The following is an 18,184-nucleotide window of genomic DNA, read 5'->3' as shown; positions in this document are numbered from 1 at the left end:
TGACCTCAACCAACACGCCTTAATAAGATGGCGAACCTAGCTTTCCTAACCGGGTATAAGCGAGTTCGGGACTATTCCACATGGCTAGTCTCCCTCTTCAGGCCCGCGCCTAGAATACAACCAATGTGTATATAAAGTTTGTACACGAAAATATACTTCTAGACAAGCAGATGTGTGCACCAATATAGCTCAATCAATATTTCAAGCACGAATGATATGTAAATATGCTCAGTGCTCTAATGTACGCTAAACACTTAATCAAGTATAGATTTTCAATTTAGATCTCGAGTGTATATCCAAGCAAGATTTGAAACACAATATATGAATAATACAAAATTAGATCAGGGTTTCAAATATGCTAAGCAAGTTGAATTAAACAAACTCAATAAGATATTTTAATATGCAAAGCACAATTGAGTTGTTTGAAGGACTAGCTTTTTGAAAAGGATTTTTGCACATCAAAATTTAGGTTTAGCTATCTTGCAATGACAATGCAAGAACCACAACCCTCAAAGTCTTTCCACACTAGATTTATCAAATGAAATCAGTGGACGAACTTTATTAGAATTGGTGTGATCCTAAGAGGGGGGGTGAATTAGGTTTTAAAATTTTTTTGGCTAATTTAAACGTTTACGCCGATTCACCACATATCATATCACATTCAATGTGTACGCACGTATGTAAAATAATTTTAACGGTGAAAGCAAATATACACGTGTGTAGTATCTTATTTAAATCAAATGTGTGTATGCAAATGACTTTAACATTAAATAAACATTCATACACATGCTGAAATTAAAGTTCAGGAATTTAAATAAGATGGAGAAAGCGACACCAGATTTGTTATCGAGGTTCGGACGAACCATCCTACATCCTTGCCTTGGGCATACCCCCCAAGGATTCCACTATACCTGCTCACTTAACCAGGCAGAGCAAAAGCCTTTTACATCCTCTCCTTACGGGGCGAGGAAAACTCCAGCTCAATTACTAGACTGAGCCGAACTAGTCTCACTTACGGGGCTGAGGCTCCCCAGTTCAATTCCGATCTGAATTGAACCAGTCTCATTTACGGGGCTGAGACTACGCAGTTCAATTCACAGGTTGAACCCAACTGTTACATTAAAACCATTTTTGTACATGAAAATGCATTGAAAAATACAAGCAAAAATATACACATTAAAACTCTACGATGTATGCACTCTCTTATGATATGATTTGAGCTCAGTAGAGTAAGAGGTGCTTATCTAAATAAAATTTGCACAAATGAAATGTATATGAAAAATGAGTATTATTGTTCTCCTATAAATATTTTTTCAAGAAAATAATATTTAGAGAAGCTAAGAATTTTAAGCTCAAAAGAATTTGTACAGTAAATAATTTTTCTCCCAGGAATATTTATCAAAGAAATAACCGAAAGAAATGCAAGCAATACTCTCAAAGATTGATTTTCAAAAAGTAAATAATAAGTGAGAGTATATGCATGTAAATACAAATAGAATGCCCAAAATAAAATACTCTTTTTAAAAATGATTTTGAGATAAAACAAATGAAAGAGAGTTTGAGAGATTTGCTTAAAATATTTTACCCCAAAAGAATGATTTAAACAACAAAAACCTTTTTAGGGGAACTTTGATTAACAATAAATTAGAGAGAAGATTTGGGTTAATCAAAAATGCTAATATAGAGTTATAAGGGAGTATTTATAGATTTTCAAAAAATCTGATCGTTGAGGGACACGCTCGGTATTTTGAAAAATTTTAATTAAGTTTTTATTACGTTTTAATCATTTTAAAAATTCCAACACGAGAGCTTCGGTCGACCACTTTTGTGGTGCGGTTGACCGTGAAGCTATGTTCAGTTAACCGGGTAAAAAATGAACTAGAAGTTTGGTCGACCGGACTTAGTGTCCTAAGGGCGATTTTCCAATTTAGCACGATTCAGTCGACCGGGACATTTTGAACTAAGAAGTTCAGTCGATTAGGGCGTTGGGACATCTCCCGAGGACCCTTGATCAACTAGAGCGTTGGAGTACATTTTGGGCTCGGTCTACCAGGTGGTAAAAAAGTTGACTCCTAAGAGTTTCGGTCGACCGGGTGCATTTGAACAAAGTGAATTCGGTCAACCAGGCTATGGTCAATCTATTGACCTAGTCTAGGTTCGGTCGACCAAACGTGCACATTTAGTGCATTTTGGTCCCAATCCCTTTGTATATAAACCCTATTCATATGATGATTAAATTTAAGAAGATAGGACATATTTTCATGTAGTATAACGACTCCTAAGGTCAATCTGGGTCATTTGAGGACACCGAAAAAAATCTGGTGTCGATTGACCGAAGTAAACTTCGTTTTATCCCCGAGTTTGACCCTAAAGCTATTCCAAAAACTTTGTATGATTTTAGTCTAATTAGAAAAAGGTTTTTGGTGCCATGTGCTGGTCGCTAAGGTCTATCTACAATCATTCTGAGCATTCAAACACATCATGCAGATGCATGCATTATTACAGACCAGAGATATCAAAAAGTAAATGCAATTACATAAAATAAACATTTTCTTCGTTTTTTGTTCTCCTGTCTTCATGGAATGCGCTTTATCGTATAGTCTTTAAGTCCTGCAAGCTTCCATCGCTGTTTCATTATGTGTGTGTTAAATTAATGAACATGTTCACATGCTAAATACACGCATAAGAAACATGTGCTTTGTCAGCATCAAAACAGGGATTAGACTCAAAAAGTCAACAAACTTTAATGCTAAACTCTCAAAGAAAATCAATCAAGCAATAATACAAATGAGAGTTCTAGCTAGAAAGATTAAGTACAATAGCCTTAGAGAGATACTCACAATGCTTAAAGAGATCAAGAGTGAGGAGTATGTGAGTGTTTGAAAGAGTATTTGGCCAATATAGGGTTTTGGATGTTGAGAGAATTTTTTCCTAATCAACTTTTCTAATCCTTGCTAGTTCTGACAAATGAATGTGTATATATAGGCAAGGAGGAATTTTTTAGCGTTGGGGACACAATGGGCATAATTAAAATTATTTCAAAAGCCATTAAGAAAATTAACCCAGTTTACCCCATTTAAAAAATCAGTAAAAATTATTTTAACTCGCTAGGTTCAGTCGCCCGGCTAGAGGTACGGATGCCCAAACAGACACAGATTAAAAATCGTTTGGTCACCTGAAATTATGGTCGGGTGGCTGAATGGATGTTAGTAGCCAAATGTTTGTAAGTTTGGGTGCCCGGGGAAGACACGCTCAAATTAGGTTCGGGTGCTCGATCACCAAGTCAACATTTTCACTGATTCGGTTGCCTGTGTTGTTTTACACAGCATAGGTTCAGTCGCTCGTACCCTCTGAACATTTTCCATTAGATTTATTTTAGTGTTGATTTGATTCCCCTGATATGAAAGGTGATGTTGGGGACTTGTGTACTTAGTGTAGGTAGCTAAAGTCAAACTATGGTCGATTTGAGCATACCTACCTACCATGCATGATGCAAATTATTACAAGCCATAGGAGTGCACAGTTCATAATTAAATTTACATCACAGAATAAAAGAAATGAAATAATGAATACAAATACATAATACAATTCTTCATTCTTCGGCACGAACACCGCACGTAATCATGGTATGCCATTAAGTTCAAATATACGTGCGTAGTGAACCTGCGTGCAATCCTTAGTACAATCATCAGTACCAAGAGTATTTGTCATAATCAAAATTGGGTGCGACCGATAAAGTCAACAATCTCCTCTTTTTTGATGAGGACAAATACTTTATGTAAAAGTGGGTACAACCAAGAAAGGCTTCCTCTTACTTTATGCATAAAGATAATTAAAGTAATGAGTAATTAAAGATTTAGCATGATTAAGATTGTTTTACCCACTTTTTCCTCTTCTCCCCCTTTTGGCAACAGCAAAAAGGGTTAAGCAATAGAGTGCGAAGACAAAGGATGTCATTTAGGTATAGAAGGTATATCGGGAGGAATTTAAAAAAATTTGGCACCATGCCATTTGAAAATAGACCATTCCAAATCATAACCTTGTACATAAGTGACTTCTTTGGAGTTTCCATAAAAAATATATATAAATTTCAATTAATTAACCCCAACAGAATGTGCATCAAGCAAATAAGAGTGACATGCAGCACATTAAAAATCTTAGTGTTCTATACTCCCTCAATGGATGATTATGCACGAATGAAGATTAAATTTTCATTTGGCTTTCACTCATCCTTTCAAAAATGTTTTAATGTAAAATTTATCATAATCATCTTTGGTTGCCAAAAGAAATATGTATTTTCAAAAGGTATAGTATAATGAAAACATGTGGGCCTGATACCAAGTGTTATAACTACGTGGTAGTGCAGATACCAATTGTTAAGATACCAATTGTTAGACTACCACTAGCTGTAAAGGCATGTTGTTTTGAAATGAGCATGATATCAAATAAATATTTTACTGAAACATTCACATTGATACCACATAGTTAATGTGTTTTCCAAATGATATACAAAATTAAAGCACAATACATATTTATTTCTCAAGGCCAAATGATTTTAATGTTAAGTGACTTCCCCTAAGAATATGCATTTTCTTTATAAATCAACTTGACTAATTCAAATATTATTTTAGAAACACAACTGAAGTTTTAAGAAGTTTAGTATTCATAAATGATATAGACTTATGTGCAATAATTTTCAGAAATTTTGGCAGCATTTTGTTTGAAAATTTTATCAATCCATAAGAACTTGCCAATATCTAAGCACTTTAAATATGTACGCACAACCAGCTCCAAGGAATTTAAAATTTTAAAGAAAATGAGCCAAGCATAACTATTTGAAATCTAAGATCAAAAATTCCTTTGCACACAAGATATTTAATCATTTCATCCTTTTAGGAAAATGTCTACAGAAAATTCGGCAGCATGCCGGCTGTAAAAAGGACATTTCCCAAAATTTACCTACAGAAAAATGATTCTCAAACAGTAGTATCTCAAGAGTTTAAGGCATGCGAGAACCTAAATCTACCAGTGGGAAATTCTTATCAACTGCATCCGCCGTGCAAGAGGAATTCTATACTAACCATGCATTCCAGTAGTATAGTCATCCAAGCACAAAATTCATGCAATCTTGAATACTATCAGATATATATAATCATAAACAAAAGCACAATCACCACAGGATAGTATCTGCGTGTGTGTGGTGAGTGTGATCTTCATAACAAAACAAAAATAAAAGCTGTTTTAAAGTTATTACATACCGGATAAAAATGTATGTAAATAAAGCATACAAGTGGATCAGATAAAAGTTGGGATATGAAGAAATGGGTCCTCACGATACACCACTAGGTCTCCCCATCATCGTTATCATCATCCTCCTTCTCACCACTCATCTCCATCTGATCATTCTCCCCAATGTCCTCATTATTCATCTCTCTCAACCACTAACCAAGGATATGAAAGTTAGCCCACATCTTGGACTAGAACCCGGTGAACTCGCTATAAAGAGAGTCAAGTCTAGCATGAGATGAAGATGTCTGCTCTGTCATGGAGCCTCTGAACTCCTGAAATGATGTAGAGAGGTCGGTAATTTTCGCCATGATCTCGGCGTTGGATGGTGCATGGGGCAGCTCTTGTGGGATCTCCTGAGCTTCTAGGCCTCTCTCAGGTGTAGTGGGCAACCATGTGTTTCCGGTAAGCTCGTATCCCATCCATTTTAGTGTGGTGGATTTAAAGATGTTGGAGGGCCTGACTTTCTTGATGGTAGCAAGTGTCGACCTATTAATCCTTTCTCTAATGAATAGCCTAGACAAGATGCCACCGTAGGATAAAATGATCCTCTTTCCAAGGGTGTTAATAAACATCCGCCGTAAGATCAGCCTGGGGAGATCTAACTTTTTTCTAGTAAAGAGGCACCACATCACAAAACAATCTAAATAGGATGCGTGGTCCCTCGATCTTGACATTGGCAATATATTATATGAAATTAGGTAGCGTACCACCTTTTCCTCTAAGGTCAAGGATCCGCAGTTAGGAGTACGTGTCAAATATGCTACGGGATTCGTCATAACTAGATTGACGAAGGTGCTTACCGTGAAATCCTGCTTGCCAATCCAGGTGAAGGAAGAATCAGGGCAGATGAAATTTCCAGGCTGGATCTTAAATGTCTTAGCCAGATAAGCGTCGTCAAAATGGAGATCAGTCTCGCGTACCTTGGAATAGAAACCCTAGCTATCCTGTGCAAGATTGGCGTAGAATAGCCGTATGAGCAAAGGATACATCCCCTTGGGCTGGAAGGCGATAAACTCATACCACCCCTGCTACCGAAACATATCCAGGATGTTGTTGAAGTGGGCTTGCATGAATTCTATATCTAGGATTTTTCCTAAGATGAGGTCTTTAAGGCGGAAAATCTTGTCATACTTGATACACCAGCTGGGTGTAGGGAACCACTCTTTAAGTGGAATACCCGCAATGGCACGTCTATGATCCCTAGCCATAAAAAATTTCTCAAGGAAAACTAGACTAAAGATGGCAAGAAAGCTCTCAAATATGGGCGTAAAATGAGTCAATTTTTTCGCGGAACCCATATATATTAGCACGGTTTGGGTGCCTGATATCACGTTCGATCACCTGAACAGATTTAATTATAGACCCCCACTAAGTCTTTTTGGTTGACCGAGTAAGGGTTCGGTCGGCTAAATTTCAGGCGCCAATTTGCAAGATTGAGGATCGGCTGCTCGAATTAAAAATGAATTGTATGAGCTGGTAACTCGAAATACAAGTTCGGTTACCCAAATAATAGTTCGGTTACTCGAACCATGTTCAGCAGCCTGAATTAATTTGAACATAAATGTTCAGCCGCCCGAAGCGTGGTCAATGGCCTAGTCAGACTTCCAAGTTCGGTTGCCCAAAGTGCAAATGCACTGAGTGGTTCGGTCGCCCGAACTTGGACAACTTGTTTTGTTTTGACTAGTTTTCCAAAGCAGAGACCCCTATGGTTTATCTACAAGACTTAGGGCATTGAGAGGAATTCAAGATGAGTTCAGGATTAGATGATACTTAAGCCATTAGTCATTTTATAAAGCTCAAACTTACACAATGGACGGAGTATGCTTAACTTTAGATATTCATGATTAAGATTGAGTTAGGCAATTTGAAATTTAAATATAAGGCAAAGAAGCCATGTCCATTTGGAAGTGGATTTTTATTCAAATAGCCAATGATTTCATATTTTAACCAATGAATATATGCATTAATTTCATATTGGTTATGTACTTGCATATGCAGATTGACTTGAATTTTCAAAGTGCTTAGTGTATAAGGTCATATACTAAGATTTTACATTTTCAGCCCCGAACCACTTCCTAAGCCTTTAGAAGATACTACCCCCTATAGCTAATCCTAACTACTAAGGAAGAATTATGTGATCATGTATTCCTGTTTGAGCAAATTCTTCCTTGAATTTCAGGGGGTTTTTTTCTTAACAACCTATATCATTTTTCTACCTTTTATTCTCGATGAGTTAGGAGTTGGTGATTCTCTAAATTTCCATACTTGTTTGGGTTTCACACATTTCCTTTTAAATAGGCAATCAAATTTTACGTACTCCTTCTTTTTGCATAAGACACATGCGGTGAGAGTGTATGAACTGGAGGAGGTACTAGCATATTGTTTCGATTCTTTTACAAAGTACCCCATGTACAGGTTCTTTCCTTTCATATTTTCAATCCCATTATAACCTATACCTTCCTTATCTAAGGTCATATTTTGTGAACCTAGAAATTTATCAAAGTTTTCCTTGCCTCTAGTGAACGTGTAGAAGATCTTAGATTGGTCTTCTAGTTTCTTTTCTAGATCTTGAATTTTTGAGTTTTTCAATTCCTTGCAAACATTTTGGAGTTTCATAAGTTCTTTAGACATATTGTTTGCTTTATTTTCAAGATCAAAGATAAGAAGATCCTTTTCATTTTCAATTGTAAGTTGGGATCTTGCAGCATTCAAATTTTTTTCTAATTTTTCATTCTTGTTTATTAATTGTTTGATTTTTAAATCATTTTCCTTTTCAACAAGAACCTTTGATTCACATTCTTTTAATGATGCCTTATACTTGTTTTTCAAACCAGTATATTTTTTGTTAGCTTTAACAAGTGACTTATGAATTCTAATATATTCAAATCATATGATTTACAATCAGACATATCATTCAAGTCAGCAATTGAATCATTTTCATATTTATTTACTGACGCAGAAGGAATCGAGATAACCTCATCATCAAATAAAGCAACAAAACACTAGTTACGTTCCTTAAGATTAGTGGAGCCTGAGTCACATGGAGAGATAACTTCCTTTTGCGTAGAAGGACCATATCTCCTCTCAAATTCATCCCAAATCTACTTAGCATTACTACACACGGAAACCTCACATAAAACATTAGAATATAAAGCATGCAGTAAGGTATTCATGCAACCAAAATTTACCTATACTAAGTTCCTATCATGGTCATTCAATTCACACTCAGATTTAGGAACATCAGTACATGCAATAGATTTCATAGGCACACAATCACCCTGATCAATGACTTTCCAAAATTTCCAATTTAAGGCTTTCACATACACAATCATTCTGAATTTCCATACATCATAGTTATCACCACATAATACAGGTGGGCATGTGACAAATCTTCCTTCACATGAAGGGGTTGCACTAACACTAGCCATCATGATCTTTTACTAAGTGATGTTTAGGTCTAAGTTACGAGGCTTTGATACCAATTGTTAGCTTTGGTGCAACCCCAAGAAGGAGGCTGAATTGGATATTTAAAATTTATTGCCTAGGTTAACTGGTTCTATCAACTGTGTAATTTCGCCGAGGGTCAGTCTACGTAATCATCAAACAAACATATATGTGCAGTAAATGTAAAGTGTGGAAAGTAAACAGTACACACAATATGTTATCGAGGTTCGGTCAAATTGCCTATGTCCCCGCCTTGGCCACACCAGCATAAGGATTACCACTATAATGCTCACTTAAATGAGTGGAGTGGCACCTATATAAATGAGGTCAATTCAAGGGGCTGACCTCAACCAACACGCCTTAATAGAATGGCGCACCTAGCTTTCCTAACTAGGTCTAAGCCAGTCTGGGACTATTCCACAAGGCTAGTCTCCCTCTTTAGGCCCGCGTATGAAATACAACCAATGTGTATATAAAGTTTGTACATGGAAATACGCTTCTAGACAAGCAGATGTGTGCACGATTACAACTCAATCAATATTGCAAGCACAAATGATATATAAATATGCTCAACGCTCTAATGTGTGCTAAACACTCAATCAAGTATAGATTTTTAGTTCATATCTAGAGTGTATATCCAAACAATATTTGAAACACAATATATGAATAACACAAAATAAGATCAGGGTTTCAAATATGCTAAGCAAGTTGACGCAAACAAACTCAATACGATATTTTAATATACAAAGCACAATGGAGTTGTTTAAAGGACTAACTTTTTGAAAAGGATTTTTGCACACCAAAATCTGGTTTTAGGTATCTTGCAATGACAATGCAAGAACCACAATCCTCAAATTCTTTCCACACTAGATTTATCAAATGAAATCGGTGGAAGAACTATAATGCTAAACTCTCAAAGAAAATCAATCAAACAATAATACAAATGAGAGTTCTAGCTAAAGAAATTTAGCACAATAGCCTTAGAGATACTCACAATGCTTAAAGAGATCAAAAGTGAGGAGTATGTGAGTGTTTGAAAGAGTATTTGGCTAATATAGGGTTTTGGATGTTGAGAGAATTTTATCCTAATCAACTTTGCTAATCCTTGCTAATTATTATAAATGAATGGGTATATATAGGCAAGGAGAATTTTTTGACCGTTGGGGACACAATGGGCATAATTAAAATTATTTCAAAAGTTATTAAGAAAATTAACTCAATTTACCCCATTTAAAAAATCAGTAAAAATAATTTTAACCCGCGAGGTTCGGTTGCCCGGCCAAAGGTACCGTCCCGAACATACACAGATTAAAAACCATTCAGTCGCCTTAAATTATGATCGGGTGGCGGAATGGAAGTCAGTAGCCAAATGTTCTTAAGTTCAAGTGCCCGGTTCCATGTTCGGTTAATCGAAATAACCACTTCGATCACCCGAACCCAATTTGAATGTAATTATTTGGTCGCCCGGGTAGTAGAAAAGTGCTCTATCAATAGTTCGGGTGCCCAGGGAAGACACGCTCAAATTAGGTTCGGGTGCCTGATCACCAAGTCAACATTTTGATTGATTTGGTTGCCCGAGCCATTTTACACGGCATAGGTTCGGTCGCCCGAACCCTCTCAACATTTTCCATTATGTTTATTTTAGCCTTGATTTGATTCCCCTAATATGAAGGGTGATGTTGGGGACTTGTGTACTTAGTGTAGGAACCTAAAGTCCAATTATGGTCGATTTGAGCATATCTACCTATCATGCATGATACAAATTATTGCAAGCCATAGGAGTGTACAGTCCATAATTAAATTTACATCCCAGAATGAAGAAATGAAATAATGAATACAAATACACAATATAATTCTTCATTCTTTGGCATGAACACCGCACACCATCATGATATGTCATTTAGTACGAATATACGTGCACAATGAACCTGCATACAATCCTTAGTATAATCATCAGTACCAAGACTATTTTTCATAATCAAAACTGGGTGTGACCTATCAGGTCAATATATACTCAATCTTAGTGTTACTGTTAGCTGGCATCCTTAGTTTCTTGATCTGGCTTCTTAGTTGTGTTTGTGTTTGTGTGTCTATATTTTCTTGTTAAAGAATTCTCTCTCATGTGTTATTGGTTGATTCAAACTCTTAAGACTTGCACTCATTTTTTTGGTAGTGTTTTTATTTTTATGATCAAAAGAAGAAAAAAATATATTTGAGGTAGAGTCTTTGGTGTATGCGGTAGGAAAATTTGTGTGGAGTGTTTTGAAATTGGGTTGTTCTAAATTACACAATGTAATTATGCAGTTATATTTCCATATTTCATTATATGTACTGTCTATGCAATTATTTAATAGATCCAACTTCTATAGGAATTCCCATAACAATTTTTTTTATTTTTAATTTAAACATAGCATTAAATTGGATTCTATGATTTATTATCAAGATCTTCATTATACCAAAAACAAAAAACATTAAATTCTGTATTAAAAAAATACGTTACAATTTCATTGCTTCCTTGCCTAACAAAACAATTAAAAAAAATAACAATTACAATATTTATCCAAATGGAGAGTTCATATTTGCATGCTGCATGAAGGTGGTTAGAATTCAGATATGTTTGTTATGCGATATCATACACCTAGTGAAATCATCTAATTTTTAGAAAAGATATGATTTACTTTCGCAAAGTAGTTTAAAGTTTCATCTATACAAAGAAGATATTGAACTGTAGAACCTACAAAACAAGTAAAAAAATTATAGTTCGAAGTGCCCAAAACACGTGACATATGCATATTTTTGTTACAAACCAACTATCGCCACCATACTCATAAGTAAAATGAATCGTGGGAATTAAACCTGCATTAAATGAGCAAAAGGTTCCCATGTTTGTACGGTATGGCATACAAAAAAAAGAGTAAAAATTAGGGTTCAAGTTGCCCAAAACGTGAAATCTAATTTTTTTTTTTTGTCACAATGCGACTGCTGCAAAAATACTCGTAAGTTAAATGACTTGTGAGAAGTAAACCTGCATGAAATTAGCCAATGGTTCATATGTTCGTACTATTTTACCTGCAAAACAAGTCAAAATCAGGGTTCAAGTTACCGAGAACATGGAATATGCATGTTTTCCTCACAAACCAACCATCGTGTTCAATTGGGGCATACGAGGTCCAAACTTAGTTTGGTCAGTCTCGACATGTCCATCACATCAAACTGGAAGTGCCGGATCGGATGGTGCTTGAAAACTCCTCCCCGAGGCTTTTTCCCTTGTTAGAAGCAAAGTTATAATACAAACAAACTTAGCAAACTTGTTTCATTTTAAGCACTCAGGTGTCGAAGTCGGGCATACGAGGTCCAAACCGAGCGTGGTTAGTCCTGACACGTCTGTGACATTAGCTTGGATGTGTCGGATCAGACGGTGCCAAAAAATTCCATGCCAATTGAAATTTATGCGCTTAGAGGCGAACTAAGTACACTTAGTTGAATTTAACAACCCAAGTGTCTAATTTGGGCATACAAGGTTCAAATTGAGTTTTGTCAGTCCCGACATGTCCGTCACATCAAACTAGACGTGCCAAATTTGACAGTGCTCAAAAAATCCTCCTTGAGAGCTTTTTCCCACTTAGATGTAAAGTTAGAATACAAAGAAACTTAGTAAACTTAGTTCATTTTTAGTCCAAGTTGGGCATACGAGGCCCAAACCAAGCGTGGTAAGTCCCAACATGTCCATGACATTGACCTAGACATGCCAGACCTAACTGCACCCAAAAGTTCCATGCCAATTAAAAATTATGAACTTAGGGGCGAACTTAGTACACTTAGTTGAATTTAACCACCCAAGTGTCTAATTCGGGCATACAAAGTCCAAACTAAGTTCAGTTAGTTTCGACGTGTCCATCACATCGAATTGGACATGTCGGATCTAACGGTGCCTAACAAACTCCTCCCCAAGAGCTTTTTCCCCACCTAGAACCAGAGTTAGAATACAAACAAACTCAGTAAACTTAATTCATTTTAAGCAATTAGGTGTCCAAGTCAAGCATACGAAGTCCAAACTAAGTTTGGTTAATCCCAACATGTCTGTCACAGCAAACTGGCTGTGCCAAATCTTATCGTGCCAAAACATTCCTCTCCAAGAACTTTTTCCCCACATAGAAGCAAAGTGAGAATACAAACAAACTTACTTTATTTCAAGCACTCAGGTGTCCAAGTCAAGCATTTGAGGCTCAAACGAATTGTGGTCAGTCCCAACACGTTCGTGAAATTGACTTGGACATGCCTATTCTAACGATAAGCAAAATTTCCATGCTGATTGAAAATTATGCGTTTAGAGGCAAATTTAGTACACTTAATTGAATTTAACCACACGAGTGTCCAATTCGGGCATACGAGGCCCAAACTAAGTTCAATCAGTCCTGACACACCCATCACATCGAATTGGACGTTTCAAATCTTATGGTTCCAAAAAACTCATCCCTGAGAGCTTTTTCCCCAGTTAGAAGCAAAGCTATAATATAAACAAATTTATTAAACTTAGTTTATTTTAAGCACTCAAGTGTCCAAGTTGGGCATACGACGTCCAAACCGAGCATGGTCAATCTTGACATGTTTATCACATTGACTTGGACGTGTTGTATCAGATGGTGTCCAAAAACTCCTCCCCAAAAGCTTTTTCCTCACATAGAAGTAAAGTTAGAATACAAACATAGTAACCTTAGTTCACGATTTTGCACCCAGGTATCCAATTGGAGCATACGAGGTCCACACTGAATGCGGTCAGTCCTTACACATTAGTCAAATTGACTTGAACATGCCGGAGGTGATAGTGCCTTAAAGCTCCTCCCCGAGAACTTTCTCCCTAGTTAGAAGCAAAGTTAAAAGACAAACAAATATGGTAATTAAACTTAATTTATTCTAAACTCAAGTGTCCAAGTCAGGCGTATGACATCATAACTGAGTGTGGTTAGTCTTGACACATCTATCACATTGACCCGATGTGTCGAATCTGATGGTGCCCAAAAACTCATCTCTGGTAGTTTTTTCCTCACTTATAAGTAAAGTTAGAATACAAATATAGTAACCATAGTTCACATTTTTGCACCTAGGTGTCCAATTAAAGCATACGAGGTCCAGACTAAATGTGGTCAGTCCCGACACATCCATCACATTAAACTGGACATGACGGAGTTAACGATGCCTAAAAACTCCTTCCCAGGAGATTTTTCCCTACTTAGAAGCAAAGTTAGAATATCAACAAATTTAGTGAACTTAGGTCATTTCAAAGCACTTAGTTTGCAATTTGGTCATACGAGATCCGAACCGAGTGGGGTGAATTTAGACTGATCAAATTTAGTTATTTGCAATTGTATCATTTTTTTTACACTATATTCGAATGTTTGATCATTTGGCTATCAAATCATATTTAATTATAATATATACATATATGTTCAAACATTGTATACTAATTTACTGTATAATTATTATTTTGTAGGGCTTGCAACTCTCACAACACTAGGACGACAATAGGCACTACAGTCGGGTCGAATGCGTGCAACTTTAACTTTGACTTTTCCTATACTCTTTGTTATCTGAACATAATTATTTTTTATTTTTAAATTTCAATTTGTATTTGTATATATGTACATATTTGAATTTTTGAATAATTTTTATTTGAATTTTGAATAATTTATGAATGTTTTAGTAATTATGGTTAAATTTTATGTATGCTAAAATGTAATTACAGGTTTTTACAAGAATTTTCAAAAAAAAAATATATTTATTTCAAAGTATTAGTGTGACGTTTTGCCAAACAATTACTAATAATAGCAGAATGAAGTTTTAGTAACGGTTTATAAACCATTACTAAAGGTCTAATGCCCTGTAGAATCAACACTTTCTAGGCTCAAATTCATTACTAAAGGTCAAATATTAGTAACGGTTTTATAACCGTTACTTAAAGTGTATTATTAGTAACGGTTTTGTAACTGTTACTTAGTGTCATATTATTGACGGTTGTAATAATCGTCACTAAAAGTGTAACATTAGTAACGGTTTATTGTCTGTATCTAGTAGTGTCATATTAGTGACGGTTATTAAATTTTTCAATAATACTTGGGCTTTAGTGACGAATTTGAGCTGAAAATATGTATAATTTATAGTGACAGACGTAGGATATTAGTGACGGTTGTCTTCTGTCATTACTACTCTACTATTAGTGACAATTTGTATTATTCGTCACTCATAAGTATTTGTTGTCGCAGACATAGTGACTAATTTATAACCATCCCGAATACTAATCGAACTGTGACTAATACTATTAATGACGATTTTTTGATTATTAGTGACGGTTTAAAGCCATCACTACTAACCTTATTTTTTGTAGTGATTTAGTTGTTGTTTGTGTGCTCACCACATTATAATTTGTTTTTGCCAATGGGCAGCTAGAGGGACTGCTTTACAATTCAGTTAACTATCAACTCTTAGAGCGTCATTTTTATTGATTGATGACTAGGAACTTGGGGTGGCGTAGTCCCTTCGAACCCTTGCCTCCTTGACAAACACAGAGTAAACTAATCATGCATGGTTGCCATAGCCAGTATCAATTAATCCAAAGATGACCCAATAATAAATCAAACCCACGCTCTTTTTCAATACCTTATCCATCTTTAACATTGAGCCATGCCCTAATGGGCTCTTGAATTTTGTCAATTTTATGGTACTTTGTCTCTTGATCTAAGAAATCTTGAAGCAATATAGGTTTGGGCTTGTTGGATTTGATAGCCTCTTTGTAATTGATGATGTCATGTATAATTAATGTTATGGTTGCGATTGGAGGCAATCCATTTAACTGTTATGGAGGTTATTTTGAAAATCATCATACCACTTAAAGGAGAGAATGGCATGGCTAGAAGCAAAGAATAAAATGTGTTGTTGGCATGGTTAAACTTATTCTTTGATAAGTTGAGTTTCTTTTGAGGAATAAATTGAAAGTAATTTATTTAAAGTATTGAAGGCAACCAATGAACCTTATTTTTAAGGAAGATGAAATCATTAAAAAGAAGTAAGCCAAGCAAAAAGCTTGACAATCCATTAGCCAAGATACAAAAGCAATAGCAATTATAAAGACGTAACCGGAAAAATTAAGGTACAAAGAAAGGATAGAAGCATACCAGTTAAGACTACCAAGTTACAGAACCTGAATACAGAAATTAATGATGAGAAAAGATCAGACCAATTTGTGTGTTCCAAAGCACCAAGGAACTTGAGAACATTACAGTTGTCGTCGTGTTGAATTCTCTATATTCTTCCTAGCTATTTTGCTTGAGAACATCCACCAAGCAGTCAAATTTTAATAATGACAGATTGTGAAGAAGCCATGAATTTAATCCCATACAATCTCAAGTCACCAACAATAAATTAGGACAAAATCCTTCCAACTGATCTGATTGAATTCTGGGAGAAGCCTACTCCAGTTATAAAGGTTGATCAAAACTCTATTGTAAATTACTAAAGTTGGAGTGAAGGTGTCTTGAAAAGTTTTATGGTTTCCCTCTTTCTAGACTTCCCAAAAAACTGCAGCTGGAGTCGCCTACTTTAGGAATATTTTTTTTTATCCATGCTTGAGCACTGTAGGCCTTCATAAATGAATCATATCCTTAAGCGATGCAGGCTTAACCCATCTTATACTAACAAAGAAAAAAGGGAGCTCCAGATTGAATGGCTATAGTTACAACGTAAAAACAAATGATTCATCGATTCAGAGTCTTTCTTGCAAAGATGGCATATGGGCATAATTAACCAACCCCTTGATTATTCTGAGCTAGAATTTTATTTAATGAGCTTATCCACAAAAATGATAAATATTTTTGTAGGCACAGCCGTGCATTAAAAGGAAATGTGATGGGTATCCTTGTGACAACAATAGTTCTTTTGAATCAAATAAAAATAAAGAGATCTAATAGGGCATATGTTGTTGGTTGATAAAGACCAAGCTTAATAGACCTTCTAGATGAAATGGAAGGTTGGAAAATTTAGATAATGCTCAGATGGTTGATAATTGAAGATAAGTCTGATCTTCGTGGATCTCTAGTGAGCTATAGATTCCAATGGACATTTATCAATCACAAGCATTTGATTCACCAACTCATCTTTTGACATAGCCAATATATAATATTGGCAGAGAGCTTTAGTAATGGTTCTTGAGAAGCCCATCTATCAGCAGAAAGGAAGTGTTAGTGCCATCTTCAATACATATTCTAGCAATTTCCCAAAAATTTCTGCATAGCCTTTCGAATATCTTCTTGTTGGCCCAACTGCCAACCCAATAGGGGGGTCGAATTAGGTTTAATGAAAATTAAAAGCTTGATACAAATTTGAGAAAAATTAAAAAATCAAGAAAAACACACAAATACAAAAGGCAATTTTAAAAGAGAAATGAAGAGAAATTGTAAACTTTAAAAGAGAAATGAAGAGAAATTGTAAACTACTTTTTATAGTGGTTCGACTATCTCCGCCTACATCCGCTCTTTCAAGGCAATCACCTCAAGATTCCACTTACCCTTTATTTTAATGAAGACCAAAGAACAAATTACAACCCTTTATTTTTTGGAGACAAGGCAACCGACTTGCAATCCCTTGTTTTTTAGCGACCAAGAAACCAAATACAATAAGGCTTATAGAAAGGGATTTGTCGATCACAAGGAAGCATACTCAATTAAAATTCAAAAAATAAACTCTCAAATAATAATTAAAATAAAGCTCAATTGTTTTTTTCTTAAATTTGAGCAATATAAAGCACAAAAAGAGATTAAGAAGAATTTAAGTTTAGAACACTTGAATATTTAGTATGGATGTCTTCTTTAATGTTCTTAAGGCTTTGGAAGGTATATATATAAATTTTGAAGCAAAATTAGTCTCTGCTCAGTGGAGCCTTTTGGGTTGTCAAACCAGACAACTACCAATTTGGTCTAGTTGACCACTTACTAGCCAATATGGAAAGAAAATTGATCATTGTAGTTAAGGCATGCTATAGCAGTTGACCAACTTTAGGGGTTGGCTAACTGCCTTTTGCCTCTACCTAGGTTGGTCGACCACCCTCCAGGGCTGAATGATTGCCTTTGGCACATAGGCCATGGTTTGATAATCTTTAATTTGTTCCCAATTCTTCAATATCTTTTTCAAATTTTCAACATTTTTTAACTTTAGTGACCCCAATCTTGTAGAAAACAACTTAAGCACAAAGTCATTAGTCCATAACAGTTTATTATCATTAGAATCTAGTTAATGAACCTTGGGGCTAACAATCTTCCTCTTTTCTATGACAAAAAACTATTCAAAAAAATAGGAATAGATATAAATCAATTAAGATCACACACACGTAAAATCAAAGATTTTAACTTTACTACAAAAAGGGTAATTTGTAGTGACGAAAGTATTAGTGACGGAGCAAAAA

This window comes from Malania oleifera, chromosome 9 (genome assembly GCF_029873635.1).
Source record: "Malania oleifera isolate guangnan ecotype guangnan chromosome 9, ASM2987363v1, whole genome shotgun sequence".
In the NCBI taxonomy this organism is placed as follows: Eukaryota; Viridiplantae; Streptophyta; class Magnoliopsida; order Santalales; family Ximeniaceae; genus Malania; species Malania oleifera.
The sequence above is the reverse complement of the archived record's forward strand: the minus strand, read 5'-3'. Positions refer to the sequence as shown.